We start from the raw sequence: 18,843 nt of genomic DNA, 5'->3' as shown, positions 1-18,843 counted from the left end.
TGTAGTGCTGGGAAGATGGGGGCGCCCCTGCCCGCGCCTCACGTCTCCTCCACCCCCAGGCGGGTGTCCAGGGTAACGTCTGAAGGTCGCGGCATAACAACGATAAAAATGATGAACTATTGATGCACCCAGCAGCCTGTGCGAGTCTGCAGAGAATTATGAACGAAAAATGCCAATCCCCAAATGGTCCGTCCTGTACGATTCCATTTATGTAACATTTTCGAGATGAGAAATTCTAGAAACGGAGAACAGATAAGTGATTGCCAGGGTTTGGGGGGCGGGTGTGATTATAAGAGGGACCTTGTGGTGATGGGAATGTTCGGTGTGTGACCGCATCCTAGTGGTGACGTTGTACTGTGGTTTGGCCAGATGTTTCTATTGGGGAGGCTGGGTAAAGAGCACGTAGGATGAAGGTTCAAGGCCAAGGAGAGCCCCTAGAAGGCAGAGAGGTACTGAACCGTAGCCTGTGGATGTGTGGGCGAGGGGTGCTGGTGAGCAGTTTGGGCTAATTTTCTCCTTTTCCCCTTTTCCAGCACTTTCTGGCTTGTAACACCTCATTTGGTAGCCCACCTACCATTGCGACCCACCCAAGGACCCTCCCCAAATGCTCTGCCTTGATTTCCGGTGTCCTGGGATGGCCCTATAGAGCAGAAGGCATATTTTCCCCGCTTGTGTAATGTTCCTAATGAAAATAACTGCAGCTGCTGTTTGCACACCAGCGTCAGGGGGTGGTCTGTCTGCGGCTGATGTTTTCCTTGGGTTCAGAAGTGAGGACATGGCCTCGCTGTGACATGCTCTCATGCCAGCAGGAGACAGGCCACCTTGTCTTGTGAGCCCAGGAGGTCCTGGGGGACGTTTTCATTTTAGAATGACCTTTATCCGAATGAAAAGTTGTAGAGGCATTTCCGAATGTATTAGAACGTCCTCAAAGATGAAATTTGGTTGTTCTCCCCCCTTTCTTGTAAGACTCACTGAGATGATGTCCTCATACCATCTTTGTGTCTCAGAAAGTAAATGAGTGCAACTAAGAAAGGTAGGTGTAGGCGCTCTGAAATAACTGAAGGTAGGCTTCCTTACAAGGAGGGCGAGTGACGCTGTTGTCCCGTGGGAGGGGTGTGTTCACGTCTTTTGTGCTACGAGGACCTATAAGGAAAACAGCCAGACCTCCGGGTGGTGTGGATCCCGTGGGAGGACCCGGTAACTGTGGAGCAGCAGGTGCTGGAACCAGCCCGGGAGCCGTCCAGTCCTTGGTGTGGGAATGAAAGCGCTGAGCTCTAAGAGAGACTAAGATGCGACATCACCTCTGAAAACCAGCAGGTGCAGGGAGCACCTGGGGCCGCGCTTTGGTTCAAGGCCGCCACGCGACAGCACCATCTTGTGGCCGCTCGGGGAATCACAGGTGTGGATGGAGCGTTGCCGGTGGGGAAGGGCAGCTGGCCGGCCCTCCTTCCCTTGGCCTTCAGGATGGTGGAAGAGCCAGTGATTGGTTCAGTAGGAGCCCGTCCGGCAAAGGGAAATAACAGAACTCCGTGCTAATCTGGCATTTACTGCAAACAAATAAGATTGAACCGCATTTGTATCCTGAGTCCAAGGAGGAGGTGGTGCTCTTAAAACGAGATAAATAGGTTTAGCATCAGCAATAAGCATCGCCTCTAGGGGCTCCCCTTGCTGTGAAGAAAGGCAGGCACAGGCTTAGGCATCCCAGGCAAGGGGGCAGTTAAGCCAGCTGTATACTACCTCTTCTCCCCAACTCCCCCTGTTTGTGTTTCAGATGAAAGTTAACATCGAGGGCTACCTTAAGACTAATCGAAGTAGCCTGAACTTTCTCCTAGAGAAGTAGTTACTTTTGGTTTTATTTAATGACTTTTCTTTCCCTCTGCTAACAGCATCCCCATTCTTTTTGGAAACAAACTCTTCCCAATAACATAGTTATTTTTTTTATTGTAGTAAAATCTGTATAAGATTTGCCATTTCAACCATTTTAAGTACACAATTCTGTGGCATTAATTACATTCACAATGTTATGCAACATCACTAGTTGTATTTCCAAAAATTCTTCATCACCCCAAACAGAAACTCAGTAATCATTAAGCAGTAACTCCCCCCTCCACCCAGGTCCTGGTAACATATAATCTTCTTTCTGTCTCCATGAATTCGCCTGTTCTAGATATTTCATACAAATGGAAACATACAATAGGTGGCCTTTTGTGTCTGGCTTACTTCACTTAGCAAAATGTTTTCAAGGTTGGCCTTCCCTGGCGGCGCAGTGGTTGAGAGTCCGCCTGCCGATGCAGGGGACATGGGTTCGTGCCCCGGTCTGGGAAGATCCCACATGCCGCGGAGCGGCTGGGCCCGTGAGCCATGGCCGCTGAGCCTGCGTGTCTGGAGCCTGTGCTCCGCAGCGGGAGAGGCCACAACAGTGAGAGGCCCGCGTACCGCAAAAAAAAAAAAAAAAAAAAAAAATGTTTTCAAGGTTCATCCGTATCGTAACATGTATCAGAGCTGCATTCCTGTCTATGGCTGAGTACACTTCCAGTTTATGAATAGACCACATTTTGTTTATCCTTTCATATGTTGATGGACACTTGGGTCATTTGGCTATTGCGAATAATCCTGCAATAAATATTGGTGCACAAGTATCTGAGTCCCTTTAAAAAAATCCTTTGGGTGTATACCTAGGAGTGAAATTGCTGGGTCATCTGGTAACTGTTTAACTTTTTAAGGAACTGCCTAACTGGTTTTCACAGTGGCTCCACCGCTTTACATTCTCACTGATTCCTCCACGTTTCTCACCAACATTTGTTATGTTGCTTTTTTGGTTATCATTATACCGGTCCTAACATCTGAAGGGGTGTCTCACTGTGGTTTTGTTTTGCATTTCCCTGATGACTAATGATGTTGAGCATCTTTTCTTGGGCTCATTGGCCATTTGTACACCTTCTTTGGTGAAATGTCTATGCAAGTCCTTTGCCCATTGTTTAATTGGGTTGTTTGTTGTTGAATGATAAGAGTTCTTTATACATTCTGGATAGTATCAGATATGTAATTTGCAAATATTTTCTCCCATTCTGTAGGTTGCCTTTCACTATTTTTTGGCCCTATTCCTCTAAAAACAATTGACCAGAGTTTTTTCTTAGTTCCTTTCTATTGTTACTTCTACCTTGCTGCTGAGTTCCCAAGGAAAAGAACTTGGAGGCGGTTTGGAGGCACAGGCAGGGAACGTGTGCAGGGAACATGTTGGGTGTCTGAATATTTTCAGGTTTCTTTGGACATTTCGGGGTGAGTAGATGTTTTGTGTTTTCAAGGTGTCTTTTGTCTCCAACTGAAGATCGTCCAAACTCTGAAATCTCATGAGGCAATTTTATGGTTTTTCTCAAACATAACTAAAAGACACTGACCCCTGCTAGCTTCATTAGGAAATGAGCTATTGTGTTGATTTCCTAACAAAACCCCTGCTTTCTGAGAACTTTCACTTCCTGCGGTGCTTTGGGATAGTCTGCTGCTTGTCGAGAGTGATCAATCTTGATTCCTCAAAAGCTGTGGCTGGAATTCTAATGACGATATATTATAAACTGGCTTTTTGCATTAATAAGTCTTAAGTGGATATTGTCCCAACAAAATGGTAATCTAGAGATTAGATTCAAATAAAAAGCTCTTTGTGATTAAATAGGTTTTTGATGTTAAATGGCCAGTCATGCCATGAATAACTGACTCATCAAAAATGAGAACAGGGCTTCCCCGGTGGCGCAGTGGTTAAGAATCCGCCTGCCACTGCAGGGGACACGGGTTCGAGCCCTGGTCCGAGAAGATCCCACATGCCGCAGAGCAATGAAGCCCGTGCACCACAACTACCGAGCCTGCGCTCTAGAAGCAGTGTGCAGCAACTACTGAGCCCGTGCGCCACAACTACTGAAGCCCGCGTGCCTAGAGCCCGTGCTCCGCAACAAGAGAAGCCACCGCAATGAGACGCCCGCACACCGCAACGAAGAGTAGCCCCCGCTCACCGCAACTAGAGAAAGCCCACGCGCAGCAACGAAGACCCAACACAGCCAGAAATAAATAAATAAATTTTTAAAAAATGAGAACAAAAGCTTCTCACATTTTAACTAAGATTTAGTTGACAACCAAATACTGGCAACTTTAACATGCTTTTCAAAATTACTTTTGCATGTAATACTTGGACCCAAGCAAAGCTTGAACTCCCTCTCTCCACCCCAAACCAGTCCGAGCATTTTGGCAACCGTATGATTAGAGGTATTAGGCTCTCATGGTACACAGTGATGTATGATGGGTGAAAGTTTGCTTAAAAATTAGAAGGAAAGGGTACTTTCAAGATTGTACCACTGGAATTGCAAATATAATGAAGCCAAAATTCTGTTCTATGACTTTTCTTCCTACTTTATCTATGACTCAGTAATGAACCTTGGGTGAGGGAATGTGAACTGACTGCTCCCTGCTACTCGAGGACAAGCTAAAAGGGCACTTAATATTTCTGGGTAATTATTAGAAATAAGAATAGTATGGGGTAATGCCCATTAGCACTTACACAGCACTTACTGTGTTCTATCAGTGTGGAAGGTTCTTTACATGGATTAACTGACTTAATCCCAACAGCACCATAATGCAGTTCCTACTGTTATTTCCATTTTACAGATGAGAAAACTGAGGTCCAAAGAGTCTAGTTAAGATGCAAAGCAGTCTGGCTCCAGAGCCCACCTTTAACTATGATAATGAGTTAAAGAGAAGTATCCCCAATGATAGGGCTAAAAGCGGGTGTAGGGAAGTAGGAGGTTATTCATTTTTCATAAGATTAAAAAAAACCCTGTAAATCAAAACCACAAACTGTATAAAAATGGAGTCTATTTCGCAAGGAGCTGAGAATTGAAGGCGTGCTGACATGAGCACCTCTTTGTATCCTCTGTTCAGCTTTGCAGGCAGCAGCAAACAACAGCAACGACCATAGAACGAACTCTGCCCCCCGTAAGGGTGCGGGAGTAGCCTTCGAAGCACATTAACGCGATTCAAAGTACGTATACAGCACACCTGTGTCTGCATGCATCTTGGTTGGCCCTTAATTCAAGCCTGCTTTCCAATGTCTTTTACTTTCTTGCTAATGTCCTTTGACACGTAAAAATGTTTAATTTTGATGAAATCCAATTTATTTATTTTATTTATTTTTGTTGTTTTTGCTTTGAGCTTTTGGTGTCATATCTAAGAGCCCATTGCCAAACCCAAGGTCATGAACATTTAGTCCTATGTTTTCTTCTAACAATTGTAGAGTTCTAGCCTTGTATTTAGGTTGTTGATCAATTCTGAGTTATTTTTGTATGTGGTGTGAAGTAAGGGTAGAACTTCATCCTTGTGAGTGGGAATCCAGTTGTCCCAGCATCTTCCATGGAAGAGAATATTCTTTACCGCCTTGAATGGACTTGGCACCCTTATCAAAATCAACTGACTATAAACGTTTTAAATGAGGTTTCTTTTTTTCATTTTCACAAGATGATCATGTGTTTTTTTTCTCTTTATACTATTCATGTGATGTATGACAGTGATAGATTTTCTTACGTTGAACCACCCTTGCATTCTTGGACTAAATCCCACTTGGTCATGATGTATAATCCTGTTAATATCTTGTTGGATGCAATTTGCTAGTATTTTGTTGAGGATTTTTGCATCAATATTCATAAGGAATATTATCCTGCAGTTTTATTTTCTTGTGGTGTCTTTGTCTTGCTTTGATATCAGGGTATGAGTTCAGAAGTCCTCCCTCCTCTTTAATTTTTTAGAAGAATTTGAGAAGCCTCAGTGTTAGAATTCACCAGTGGGCTACCTGGTCCTGGCCTTTTCTTTGTTGAGAGGTTTTCTTTTTTCTTTTTTTTTGAAAAGTTAACATTAAACTGAGGTACTTGGTTTGTGGGGTCATCGAGGGGAATCTGGGGAATTAAGGATTATGTATAATTTAATTCAGGCCCACACCACCTCGTAATGATATGTTGTAACAGTTTCTTAATTTATTTCCCTGCAATAGACTTTTCCATATTCTGGCCATTCCAAATGTCACGGGTAATTATGTTTTCTAAATCATTTCTTTTCTCTGTCACACAATACTCAGAAAGCTTGACTGTCTTCCTATTGCTTGTAGAATTAATTTAAAAAATTTTAGCCTTGCACTCAGTCTTCCCTTTGACTGTTTCTCACCTAAGCTCTAAAGGAACTGCTTCTCCTGCCCTCGTGGGAACTATGTTCCAGGGAAACTGGTTTATTCATTCTCACGTCCGTACCTACTTCCTTCTGGTTAAACCTGAAGTAGGGAAGTGTTCAGAGCAAAGTCCTACCAATTATAAGCTGTGATATTGAGCAATCATCCCAAAGGCACCTGTGTGCATTTTTAATTCATGTTAGGCTTTTTAAATAAAGAGGCTTTAAGTGGAGACGATTCTGCTGATGTTACGTGCTCTACCTCAGTGCAAATGTATATTGCCTGTGTTTTTCCCAGACCTTAGGGACAGTAGATTATAGTCACGCTCTGCTAACGTCATTTGTTCCAGGAAAAAGTAGAACAATTTCAGAGCAATATCATGGCCAACCATCTGCTGGTCCAAGTGAGCAATCTGGAAATCATGCTAGGTCCCCCTCCCCCCTCCCCAACAACCCCCAGGACCTGCCTGAGTTCTTCTTAACCAGCTCTCCCTTCCATGCCCTCCACCCCGGGCCACAGCCCTGCTCACCACCTGCCACCTTTCACCCGAAGCATGGCGGCCCAGATACTCCTGACCTCTGCATCCCATCTGTCTGCGTTGCTGCAGAGCCGTTTTCCCGATGCATAACTCTGCTTCCGTGACCCCGCAGCTCGGAATTCTTCAGGGACTCTCCGCAGCCTGTAAGATAAAACACGAATTTATTGGCCTGACAGATGAGGCCCTTCATAGGTGTCCAGCCTGAACTGCCTCATGTTTAGGGGTCCAGCAATAGTAGGTTATCTGTCTCCTCAACCATGAGCCCTTTGGTGAGTTTCCCCATCCCTAGTTTGGAATTCTCTCCTCCTGGGTGTCACCTGGGCTCATCCTCATTCTTCAGATCTCAGCTGAGTGTCATGGATTCTGGGACCCCTTCTTAACGCCCCAGCCAGACTTCTAGCTGCTTCTCCTTTTCCTGCCCCTCAGGCTTAGCGTCATTACAGCACATACCACATCAACTGTCATTTATTTGCATATCCGTATAAGGAAAAACCTCAGTTCAGTCTTTTCCCGAATAGGGAATAACCCGGTTCTTCCCTCCCATGTTTCTCTTCTTTATTCCTCGTACAAAGCACCTTACTTCTGACGCTTCTGGTCACCAAATGTGTGGGAGGTTTTCCCACACCACACCAAGCAATTCCCATGACATCAGCTGGGTGTCCTGCAATTTAAGTCAATTCTAACACTGTGTACCTGGAGACAGCGTCAGATCCCACAGGTTAAGGGCTCAGCCCCCCAAGGCTGCTCCCTGTCCCACAGATGACGGTCACAAGTCCCCAAGTTACCCACACCTTCTGTAGGATTTGGCTACGAATCAGAGGTTCCCACGACCCCCTCCTCAGGGTGGGTTAATTTGTTGCAGTGCCTCAAAGAATTCAGGGAAACACGAACGTTTACCAGTTTATTAAAGGATATAGTAAAGGACAGATGAAGAGATGCACAGGGCGAGGTCTGGGAGGGTCCTGACTGCAGGAGCCTCTGTCCCCCTGGAGTTGGGGTGCGTCACCCCCCTCCGTGTGGCTGTGCTCACCCACCTGGAAGCTCTCTGAACCCCACACTAGTGGGATTTTACGTACGGAGGCTTCCTCACGTGGGCATGACCCATTATTAATTCCATTTTTCGGATCTTCTCCCTTCTCAAGAGAATGTGGGGTGGTGGGGCTGAAGATTCCAAGCTTCTGATCACGGGTGGGTCTTTCCAGTGAGCAGCCCTCAACCAGGAGCCCGCCCAGAGTCACCTCATTAGAACAAAAGACACCCCTATCACCCAGGATATTACCAGGGTTTCAGGAGCTCAGTGTCAGGAACGGGGGTCAAAGACCAAATATTAGAACAAGAGATGCTCCTCGTGTTCTCATCACCTAGGAAATTACAAGGGCTCCGGAGCCCTGTGCCAGGAACCGGTGGCAGACTCCAGTGCACATTTTTTCTATTATCTCACAATATCTATCTGGTATCCTGAGGCCAGGGACCGTGTCCCCTACCACGACGTCACCAGACCCTAGTGTAACTCCTGGTCTATACAGTAGGTGCTCAATAAAAGTTTGTGGAATGAATAAACAGTCACAGCACCAGCTAGTGTGTCACGGTTGCCATTTCATGCATGCTGGGTGGTTCAGGTAATAAAGTTATTAAAGGTGATGCGCAAACATCAAGTTCGCCAGGAATAACGCCGTAGATGACCCCAGGACCTGGCCGTGGTGTTGCTCAGACAGCCCACAGGAGGAGAGCGCCCCAGGGTCCTCGTGCAGGTCTCACGTTGCCTTGGAGGTGGGATGGCCCTGGGAAGAGAGAGGAAGCATGTGTGCTGGTGGCAGTTGGGGTCGGGGAGGGGAAGGCGGCAGAATGACAGAGGGGCGGATGATGGAGCCCCTCCCTCGACCCTTGCCCTTCTTCCTGATGAGGGGCTGAGGTTCTCTACCTCAGGCTGGATGGGAGTCTAGAATATGCTGGAACCACTTGCTTTGTTTAAAAAGGACAATGTTCTGACCACCCTCCCCACGCAGGAATAATGAAAATGCATATCTCAGGTCCCTTTTGGCTTTTGTCCTGTGACTGCTGTAAAACATTAATGAACGGAAACCTGTTAAACAGAGTCGGGAGACCAGCAGGGGGCGCTCTCACCCCTGCACTGACAGCCCAGCTCAACAGAAGACAGACTCCCATTCTTTCCCGCCAGGACTCAGCCAATGAAAGGCTGCGGCTCTGTTTACTAAGCCCGCCTCCTCCCTTGTCCCGCCTATAAGTGTCTCCTTCCTCTGCCGCGTGGGCACTTGCACGTGGCTGCCGTGGTTGAGCCCCCGAATTGCAATTCTCTGCTGATCCTGAATAAACTCATCTTTGCTGGAGAAAACCTGGCCATCTATTTGCTTCAGGTCAACGTACCCAAGCCTGCATTTTGCAATCAACACCCCTGCCCTTTGTGGGAAACCCAGTGAGCCTTCAAGGGCATCCCACTCCCCGAGCACTAAGCCTGGCCGAGAAGGCACCCTCCTGGATCTCCAAGGCCACTACTCTGTAAAGCAGGTCCCATTCCAGCCCCCGTGCCATGGGGGCAGCAGCTGGGGGGTCTTGGTGCTCCCCAGGCAGCACAGACTGGCTGAAAGTGGCCTCGTGACAGCTGAGCCCTGCTCGCCAGTTTTTTTTTTTGTTTGCTTGTTTAGTTTGAGCAGCTTCGTCGCCCCAGGGCCCCATCAGGACTGCTCCGGTCAAGCCACTAGGTCTGCTAATTTGGCATCTGAGGAGGCAGTTCTTGAGTTCCTCATGCAGATTCATCCAGCTCCCTTCAGCAGTGACCTGGGGCCTCAGGGCAAGGCTGCCAGAGTCAGCTGCACCCTCGCAGACCCTATCCCAGACAGCAGGTTCTGGTTCATCTCGCTCTGCGTTGCATTGTGAAATGGATCCCCAGGTGATTCCCGACCAGATGAGAAAGTCAGCTTCTCTAGATGAGAAAAAAGAGAGAGAGAAAAAGTGAGAGAGCGAGCGAGAGAAACCTCTATTCAGTTACTTAACTATATCTTAAAAATTTATGATCAGGAATATTAAAAAAACTCAAGTAACAAGATTCTCTTAATTTAACTCAGATTTTAAGTGACAGTATAGTTGCAAAATAATTGAATGAAGTAAAATGACTGAAACCCAGATTCTGAAGAACACCTTCCAGGTTTCAGGTCATTCACAGCATAGATGAGCCCCCTCTAAGCCTTGCAGAGCCTCACCCCTGGGCACCTGTCCTTCAGGTGCTGGGTTAACGTGTCAGGCTGGGAAGTGCAACTTTCATCGGAGCCATTAGATGAAAGACCTAAATAACACAAATACTCATCAAGCTCGAAATAAGCAGCGTTGCTTTGCTTCACTATTGTCCTCTTGACAGAACAATCATTTTTCAGTTTAGAGTTTCCTTTAAATCAATTTCCTAAGTTCCTAGTACTTTATGGTTGTTTCTGATTGTCGCTCTTTGGAAAGCAAATGACGTGCTCAGCTCTGTTCCGTCCTTAAAACACACACCTTCCTTCCAGCTTACCTGCAGCTCTGGCCAGCACTCTCTCCCTCTCCCAAAGAGCTACCTCCACACCTCTCCGTGCCCGGATCCCACGCACCCTGGTGTTTGTCCCACTGTCACTGAGGGGACTGTTGACCTGCAGCGAGAAGCGGCCTCTTCCCGTCCTCACTCTCTGCTTCCTCCAGGACCAGCAGCTGATGCTATACCTACTGGCCCTGCTTCCCACAGCCCAGCGTCTTCCTGTCCCCCCCTCCATCTTCCTGGCTGTGGGCCAGCACAACCCGCGCACGGCTTCCAGCACCTCCATCCCGTACCTGAGTCTGTTCCTACCGTCTCCTGGACACTTTCACCATGAGCCCCTTCTGACTCAAACCAATTCTTCATCTGACCTTCCCCTCTCCTCCCCTCGTGTTCTCTCAGGTAATTACATCACCTTGAATCCAATTATCCGAGTTGGGTAATTGGAACTCCACTCTTTCCCTGGTCCCTCCCCGCAGGCCACCTGGTCATCAGATCCTGCGATTTCTGCCCCCTCATCAGCCCCGGCCTCACCAGCATTACCGCCGGTGGGTTGAGGCCTACCTGCCTGCGCTCATGTCCCTGAGGGCCACTCCTAAGTGGCCCTGCTACTCCTTGCTCTGCGTCCAACCCATCCCAAGGGCAGTGCTAGAGTCAGGTGAAAAGGGAGGGAGGGAAGGAAACGAATGAGTGAATCAAAGAATGAGTCATGTTACTCCTTCAGTTAGAATCCTACAATGGTTCCTCATTGCTTGACAGATAAGACCCCAGTTCCTCAGGACGGCCTCGGGGCTTTTTCCAGTCCAGCCCAGCCCAGCCTGACCCTTTCAACCCTACTTGGCCTCACCTTGGCCACTCCCCGGCCCACATCCTGTACCCCACCCTGAAAGCACCTCCCGGGAGCCCTTTCACACACTCCTGGGAGTGACCTTGCCTGGGCGGCTCCTCTTCCTCTCTCCATCTGGACAGTCACCCCTCCCCCAAGACCCAGCTCCCCTGACACCCCCGTGAATCTGTCCCAAGCCCCACGGCATCATCGCTGGCTCCGTCCTTCTGTTCCCATCACGCTGTGTGCGTGCCCATCAGAGCCGCCGCCCACTACACTGAGACACAATGTCTTTTTCCCATCCATCTGAACGGCGAGAAGGGAAAGGACCGTGTTTTACTCCTCAACTCCATTATGACCTGATACAGTACTCAGTACAATAAATGTCTAACACATGGAGTTTGGGGTTTTCCAGCTCTGCTACCTAGTGGGGCTTCAAGGGTACGAAGGTGCTATGAGTCCAAGCATCTGAATGTGAAAGGTGGTTTCCGGTTTGAAAAAAAAAGGAAGTCACTGGGGACTTCCCTGGTGGCACAGTGGTTAAGAATCCGCCTGCCAATGCAGGGGACACGGGTTCGAGACCTGGTCCAGGAAGATCCCACATGCTGCGGAGCAACTAAGCCCACATGCCACAACTACTGAGCCCATATGCCACAACTACTGAAGCCCACGCGCCTAGAGCCTGCGCTCTGCAACGAGAAGCCACTGCAGTGAGAAGCCCGCGCACCTCAACAAAGAGTAGCCCCCGCTTGCTGCAACTAGAGAAAGCCAGCACGCAGCAACGAAGACCCAACGCAGCCAAAAAAAAAAGATATGAAGAGCCAAGTCTCATAGGTTGCTGACAGAACATGCTCTATGTCATTTGGAGGACTTCTGTTGTTTGTAGGAAACACTGCAGTGTTCACTGTCTCTACGGAAACCGGATAGATGTAGATAGTTGCCTGGAACTTATTTTATGCCCCCGTTTGGAGAGCAGAGGTTCTAGCTAGCCCTGGACCAGCCTCAGAGTTTTGCATTATAGATGTGTGGTAAATATCCATGCAATTAGCTTGGGTTAGTAAGCAACTGACCTAATCGTGGATGGTTTAACCCATTAGGGTAAGTTTTTGTTGCTTACCTAAGGCCCCAGTTGCCTATTTAGAGACGACCTTTCTTGGCTCATTCACTGTGGTCTGATTTCTAAAAGACGTGGCTAAGTCAATCCAAGTCCATCCCTACCACGCACGTGAAGCAGAAACGCTCTTTACGTTTTGCAAGTCAGTCAATCCACGCAATACTGAAAAATGCACGTGGAACGCATTAATGACACAAGAGTCACAGTGAGAGGCCCAGAGTTAGGAGAGGACCACCCTCTCCTGCTTTTGTGTTGGAGCTGAAATGTCAGCAGGACAAATGCACTGGCTCAGGGAGACGTTTACTGGCTGCTCTGTGGTCGGGTCGCGCGTGAGTTGCTGCGTGTGCTCTAATGTCAAAACTGACCTGTGTTACATGACCTGGATACGGGTCACAACATGCTTTTTGAGTGTTTTGTCCAACAAATTATTTCCAACATTTGAAAGAAGGATTATTTTCAAAAATAAAACACAATGAAAGAAAACATTGACCTGTAACAATCCCAAATTCATAAATAAAATGAGCTGTGTTTAGAAACCATGATCAAGATTTTGTTCATCTGTTTCCACATGACTGACTGTAAATGCAGACTGCTTGATCCACACCTGAAAGGCTCTGCTTACTTTTATCTTACAGGGAGTACTGAAGTCCTTTGAAATGGACTTCAAACCAGTTCCCCATCCAGGGACATTTGGGGAAAGAAAATGCCATTTTATTGCTGAGTGAAGGCCAGATGTTCTGTCAGCGTTGGCAGCAGGGACCAATTAGCTGGGAACAGAAAGAAAACGGCATTCTCTGGAGTCATTTTTGTTGACATCATTGTTATATCTGAGGTGAATTCTGTAAACATTAGACACCAGTGAATCACCAAGTCCTACTGAGCAATAACTGTGTGCGTCCTTCTGCAAACAAGCTGGGGTGCTCTTTCCTCACCATTGACCCCCCCAAACTCAGCTTCCAAGACAATTACCATGGCTCATTCTGTGAGTGAAGGTCCAAACACAGAAAAGCCTTGAGGGAAACGAAGATGCGGGTGAGACGTAGGAGTTCCTTGCCTTTCCATCCTCCTCGTGGCCTGTGGTCCAGAGAGAGTGTGACACTCTCCATCGGCGAGTTAATGACTGAACAACAGGAATCAGGAAGAGCGGAGAAAAAGCACGGAAGAGCTCTGAGGAACGGTGGAGTGATGACCTTTAGATCTCAGCCGTGAGGCTCTGGAGACTGTTTGCCAGGGGTCTTGTTTAAAGAATGCCAGCAACCTCTTCCCTCTGTAAATCAGTGGCTAATGGCGGGGGGGGGAGTGGAAATCCCGTAAGCATTTCCAGTGAAACCACATCAAGCTGGTGTTTCATACTTGGTTAGAGACAATTGAGACCCAGGCCTTTGTCACACACGACCTGTGATCGGAGTAGTTCTTCAATTGTGTACTCATATCATCTACTTTTAAATATCTGATTACTTTTGGGTTTGATTCTGTTTTTCATTAAAAGCCTGTTAAGATATTAAGTTATGAAAATGTGATAAATATGCATTCGACAACTTTATGCTAAGAGAAATCTTTCTAGAAGGATACTGAGCCTAGAATTATTAGCCTACATAATTTGGAAACAGTTCTCCAACCTAATTTGAAGCCAGACAGGGTGGTAGAGAATACTGGTCTACAGAACCCCTGCCTAGGTCTCCCTGCCAAGTAAACCTATTTTTATTTTTTTTTTATTTTTTTTATTTTTTATCTTTTTGCGGTATGCGGGCCTCTCACCGCTGCGGTCTCTCCCACTGCGGAACACAGACTCCGGACGCGCAGGCTCAGCGGCCATGGCTCACGGGCCCAGCCGTTCCGCAGCACGTGGGATCCTCCCGGAGCGGGGCACGAACCCGCGTCCCCTGCATCGGCAGGCAGACTCTCAACCACTGCTCCACCAGGGAAGCCCAAACCTATTTTTAGAAAAAGCAAATGAGGTTAGGAATGGCTTGTTCTTTTGTGGAGTCATGCTGGCTTCCTGTGCTTATTTTTTTATTTTCTAGGTATTAACATACTAAAATGTAGATAGGTTAAGTAATTTACTCTATCAGAGGTATTAGCCACTGCAATCAAACAGGAGAAAACAGTCAGAGACATGAAAATCAGAGGAAGAAATACAACTATCTCTATTTGCAGGTGATATAATATAGCTGTAGGACTCAAGGACTCAAAAGAATCAATTAAAAAAAAAACTCATCCAAATAGTAAGAAAATTCAGTAAGGCAGCAAGTTATAAAGTTAACACATAAAAACAATGTTCTCCTATTCAAACAGAAGCCAGCTGTAAAACATAATGGAAGAAACGTGCTTACTTATAATATCACCGGAAAGATAAAATAACTAGGAATAAACTAAATAATAAATGTGCCAATCTTCTATGAAGAAACCTTCAACAGTCCTGAAAAACAAAAAAATATATTTGAGCAAACAGACAGAGCCTGTTCTCGGCTGTGCAGGGGACCGTCAGAGTTTCCCTTCTACTTGTCTGGGTCCTTTGGCTGGTCTAATAGTTGAATTGACATAAGATAGATTAACAGAAGAAAGACAAATTTAGTTTCATATATGGGAGTCCCATGAAAATATAAGACCCAAAGACAGGCAGGCAGTTGAGGCTTATATGCCATCCTGAGCTAAGGAATGGGGTGGGGCGGGGCTTCACGGGGCGGGGCGTGGGGGCATTCACTGGACCGTAAGGAGAGCAGATGTCTGCCCCGCTGTGCAGGTAAGTCTTTCAGGTGAAAAGTTATCTCTGGTCACAGCTCTCTTTCTGGGCTAGGCCCCCTATCTACATTCTTTTAGGCAGTTAAGGGAGAGGTAAAGGTTTTCCTGAGTCTGCTGGGTCTTGGTCGCCTTCTGCTCAAAATAATCCACATGCCAGGGGGGCACATTTTGGGGTGGCATGTTCTGCTCCCCTTCAGAGAGGATAGCTAAATCAGGAAGCAATGTTAATTCACCACAGGTAAATTCAGTATGATTCTAACAAATATACCAACACTTTTTTTTTTTTTTAGAGTTAGACAAGTTGACTCTCAAGTTCATATGGGAAAATAAAGAAGCAGAGAAAGCCAGGAAAACCCTGAAGGAGAGGAGCGATGAGGAGACTGCCCCGCACCAGGTAGCGACTCGCATCAGGAAAGCTCTGTAGTTGAAAGAGTGACAGATGTGGCTGGATATAACGTTCAGAGCCAGGCATATACAGAAACAGGATATGGGTCCAGAAACGTGCAGACAGCTATTTGGTGTGTAATAAAGGTGGCCTGTCAAATCATCAGTGAAAATACAGCCTTTGTAACAAATGGAGTTGGAACAACCGGAAAGCCATTTGAAAGAGTAAAAGTTGGATCTACATTTCCCAAACACCAGGATCAACTCTAAATGGATCAGCAGTCTAAATGTAAAAAACAAAACAAAACAGAAAAACAGGGGCTTCCCTGGTGGCGCTGTGGTTGAGAATCTGCCTGCTAAAGCAGGGGACACGGGTTCGTGCCCTGGTCTGGGAAGATCCCACATGCCGCGGAGCAACTAGGCCCGTGAGCCACAACTACTGAGCCCGCGTGTCTGGAGCCTGTGCTCCACAACAAGAGAGGCCGCGACAGTGAGAAGCCCGCGCACTGCGATGAAGAGTGGCCCCCGCTCGCCGCAACTAGAGAGAGCCCTCGCACAGAAACGAAGACCCAACACAGCAAAAATAAATAAATTAATTAATAAACTCCTACCCGCAACATCCAAAAAAAAAAAAAAAAAGCCTTAAAAAAAACCCAGAAAAACAAAAAAAAAAACCCATACAAATACTGCAAGAAAACACTGGTGAACTCTATAATCTGGAGAAAGACTTTTAATTATGATGCAAAAATCTATAGGCCATAAAGGAAAAATCATTAAATTTGACTACATAAAAAAGATATATGCTAAAATCACCAGAAGCAATGTCAGAAGACAGATGAGAAGCTGGGAGAAAATATGTGTGACATATCACAAAGACTAATTATGCTAATATATAAAGAACACTTAAGAACCAAGAAGAAGAAGACCAAACAATGTTTAAAAACGAACAGAAGTCATGAGCAGGTCACAGGGTAAAAAATAAATTAGAAAGAGGCAATGGCTTTTAAACATATGAAAAGCATATGATGTTCAACCTCACTCACAGTAAGGGAAATGCTAATTAAACTACCTGAGACAATATTTTTCTGACCTATCAGATTGGTAAAAATCCGAAGATATCCAGGCATCACTGTTAGTAAGTCTGTGAAGAAGCACTCGGATATAGCTGGTGAGAGGAAACAATTCCTAACAATTCCAATTTGACAATAACTAATAAAAATATATCTGTATTTAACTTCTGATCTAGCAATCCCATTCCTAAGAATCTAGGAATCATACAAAACAATATTCACACCAAGTTCTTGCTACTGAACGTGTGGTCTGTGACCCAGCAGCATCAGCTACCACAGAGCGTGTTAGAAATGCAGCACCTCAGGATCTAGTGAACTGGAAGCTGCATTTTCTTTTAACATCTTTACTGGAGTATAATTGCTTTACACTGTTGTGTTAGTTGCTGCTGTATAACAAAGTGAATCAGTTATACATATACATATGTCCCCATATCTCCTCCCTCTTGCATCTCCCTCCCACCCTCCCCATCCCACCCCTCTAGGTGGTCACAAAGCACCGAGCTGATCTCCCTGTGCTATGCGGCTGCTTCCCACTAGCTATCTATTTTAGGTTTGGTAGCGTATATATGTCCATGCCACTCTCTCGCTTTGTCACAGCTTACCCTTCCCCCTCCCCGTGTCCTCAAGTCCATTCTCTAGTAGGTCTGCGTCTTTGTTCCCGTCCTGCCCCTAGGTTCTTCAGAACCATTTGTTTTTTAGATTCCATATATAGGTGTTAGCATACGGTATTTGTTTTCTCTTTCTGACACACTTCGCTTTGTATGACAGTCTCTTACAATCATTATCTACAAATAACTCAATTTTGTTTCTTTTTATGGCTAATATTCCATTGTATAAATGTGCCACATCTTCTTTATCCATTCATCTGCCGATGGACACTTAGGTTGCTTCCATGTCCTGGCTATTGTAAATAGTGGAAGCTGCATTTCAACAACACCCTCAGACCGTTTGCACGTGCATTACAGTTTGAGAAGCCCCGCACTAGGTTTTATATGGCAGCGTTATTTGCAATGACGTAAGACTGGAAACAACCCAAATGGCCATCAGTGGCACACAATGAAATACAGTGCAGCCTTGAAAAAGAATAAGGATGATCTCTATGTGCCAAATTAAAAAGAGCTCCAAAATTGAGTGTTAAGTGAAAAAAGCAAGTTGCAGAACTATCGACAGATAACGGATGGACAGATGGAGAGACAGAATGCTACCCTTTTGATAAGAAAGGAGTGGAATATATATACATATACTTTTTTTTTTTTTAACCTGAAGAAACCTTGGAGGAAAGAACCAAACCAAAAGTGATAATCTGAGATCACAGTATTGCAATTTGGGGCACACAGATTCGGGTAGGAACCCAAACCGAGTCACACTGGGAGTAGTAAAAGGAGTCAGGGGCTTTTAAAGGCACGGAAGGCAGGTTGCCGTACTAAGAATTTCAGCTGCCGATGGTGGCAGTAGCTAGTCTTGGCTGACCCTGATTGATCGCTAAGGCCATCACTAGAGGGAGGGGAAGGTCTTACTGTGACAAGTTGCAGGTTGTTCTTGCAGACTCCTTGGAGCTTTTGTGGTTCCGCCCAGTTCAAAGGTTTGTCATTCTACCTGGTGAGGCCGTGCATAAGTCCACCTCCGTGATGGCCTTCCAGCTCCATTTAAAACCCGGTGACATAGTGACTCAATTTTATTTCTCATGTCACAATATATTTATGTTGCTTATTTCTGCAAGAAGATAAGCTGGAAGGATAAAGCTCAGCTAATAAACTTGGGGTGAAAAGGACTGGAGAAGATAAGGGTAGAAGTGAGATATCTCGAACCTTCGTCAATGTTTACTACTCCAAAAATAAAATTAAAACAGTCACTCTGGGGGAGGGATGGCAGGGTTTGCTGCCGGCATCTAGTGGGTAGAGGGGCCAGGACAGCCCTCCTGCAACAAAGACTTATCCGGCTCAGAGGTAAATATAGTGTCGATATTGAGAGCCCCTGGCTTAGGCTAAGGGCAGAAGAGGCACTAAACTACCTGAGGTTTACAAAATTGAACTTATCATTTTGAAGACGAGGATAGCATTTTCCCCACTGCAGTCACCCGAGCCCTTTCCGTTCTCCAAGACTGCTCCGAGGTGGCAGACCAGGATTCCACAGCATTTGTGTAATCTGTCGGTTCCCTGGAGTCCGATTCACACGGGTCGGATAACTGGGCCCTCTGCACACCCAGGAAGAGCGTGCTCTGCTCTGCGCTGTGCGACTCAAGCCCATGTGCCAGGGGGGGGCACCTTTCTGGACTAAGACACAGCGACACCCTGGTCGCCCCACTGAAAGCCTCCGGAGAGCCGGGCCTTCGTTCCATCCACGCCCCAGGCGGCCCCGGGTACGCAGTCACCACCCTGGGAGCGGAAAGGACTCGGCGGCGCACCTGACGCACCTGGCACCCCTGGCGCCCCGCGCGGCCCCGCCCCGCC

The 18,843-nt window shown here is 46.6% G+C and overlaps 1 long non-coding RNA gene across 7 annotated transcripts; it reads right to left on the bottom strand.

Moving 5' to 3' along the window:
- Positions 1–186: 186 nt before the first annotated feature.
- On the bottom strand, positions 187–18,829 carry LOC137231488 (uncharacterized). Of its 7 annotated transcripts, none has more exons than XR_010946580.1 (6): positions 17,911–18,829; positions 14,531–14,616; positions 13,167–14,131; positions 9,956–10,038; positions 6,729–9,678; positions 187–1,547 (listed from the first exon to the last, which is right to left on the bottom strand). It is a non-coding gene; the product is annotated as an uncharacterized lncRNA (long non-coding RNA). The 7 variants fall into 7 exon arrangements; XR_010946585.1 differs by lacking the exon at positions 9,956–10,038 and having other exon boundaries at positions 6,729–6,878; positions 7,772–9,678; XR_010946583.1 differs by lacking the exon at positions 9,956–10,038 and having other exon boundaries at positions 13,167–13,478; positions 13,956–14,131.
- Between the last annotated feature and the right edge of the window lie 14 nt (positions 18,830–18,843).

This window comes from Pseudorca crassidens, chromosome 10, assembly GCF_039906515.1.
Source record: "Pseudorca crassidens isolate mPseCra1 chromosome 10, mPseCra1.hap1, whole genome shotgun sequence".
Lineage (NCBI taxonomy): Eukaryota > Metazoa > Chordata > Mammalia > Artiodactyla > Delphinidae > Pseudorca > Pseudorca crassidens.
Note: the sequence above shows the minus strand (reverse complement) of the source record. Positions and strands in the feature narration are given on the sequence as shown.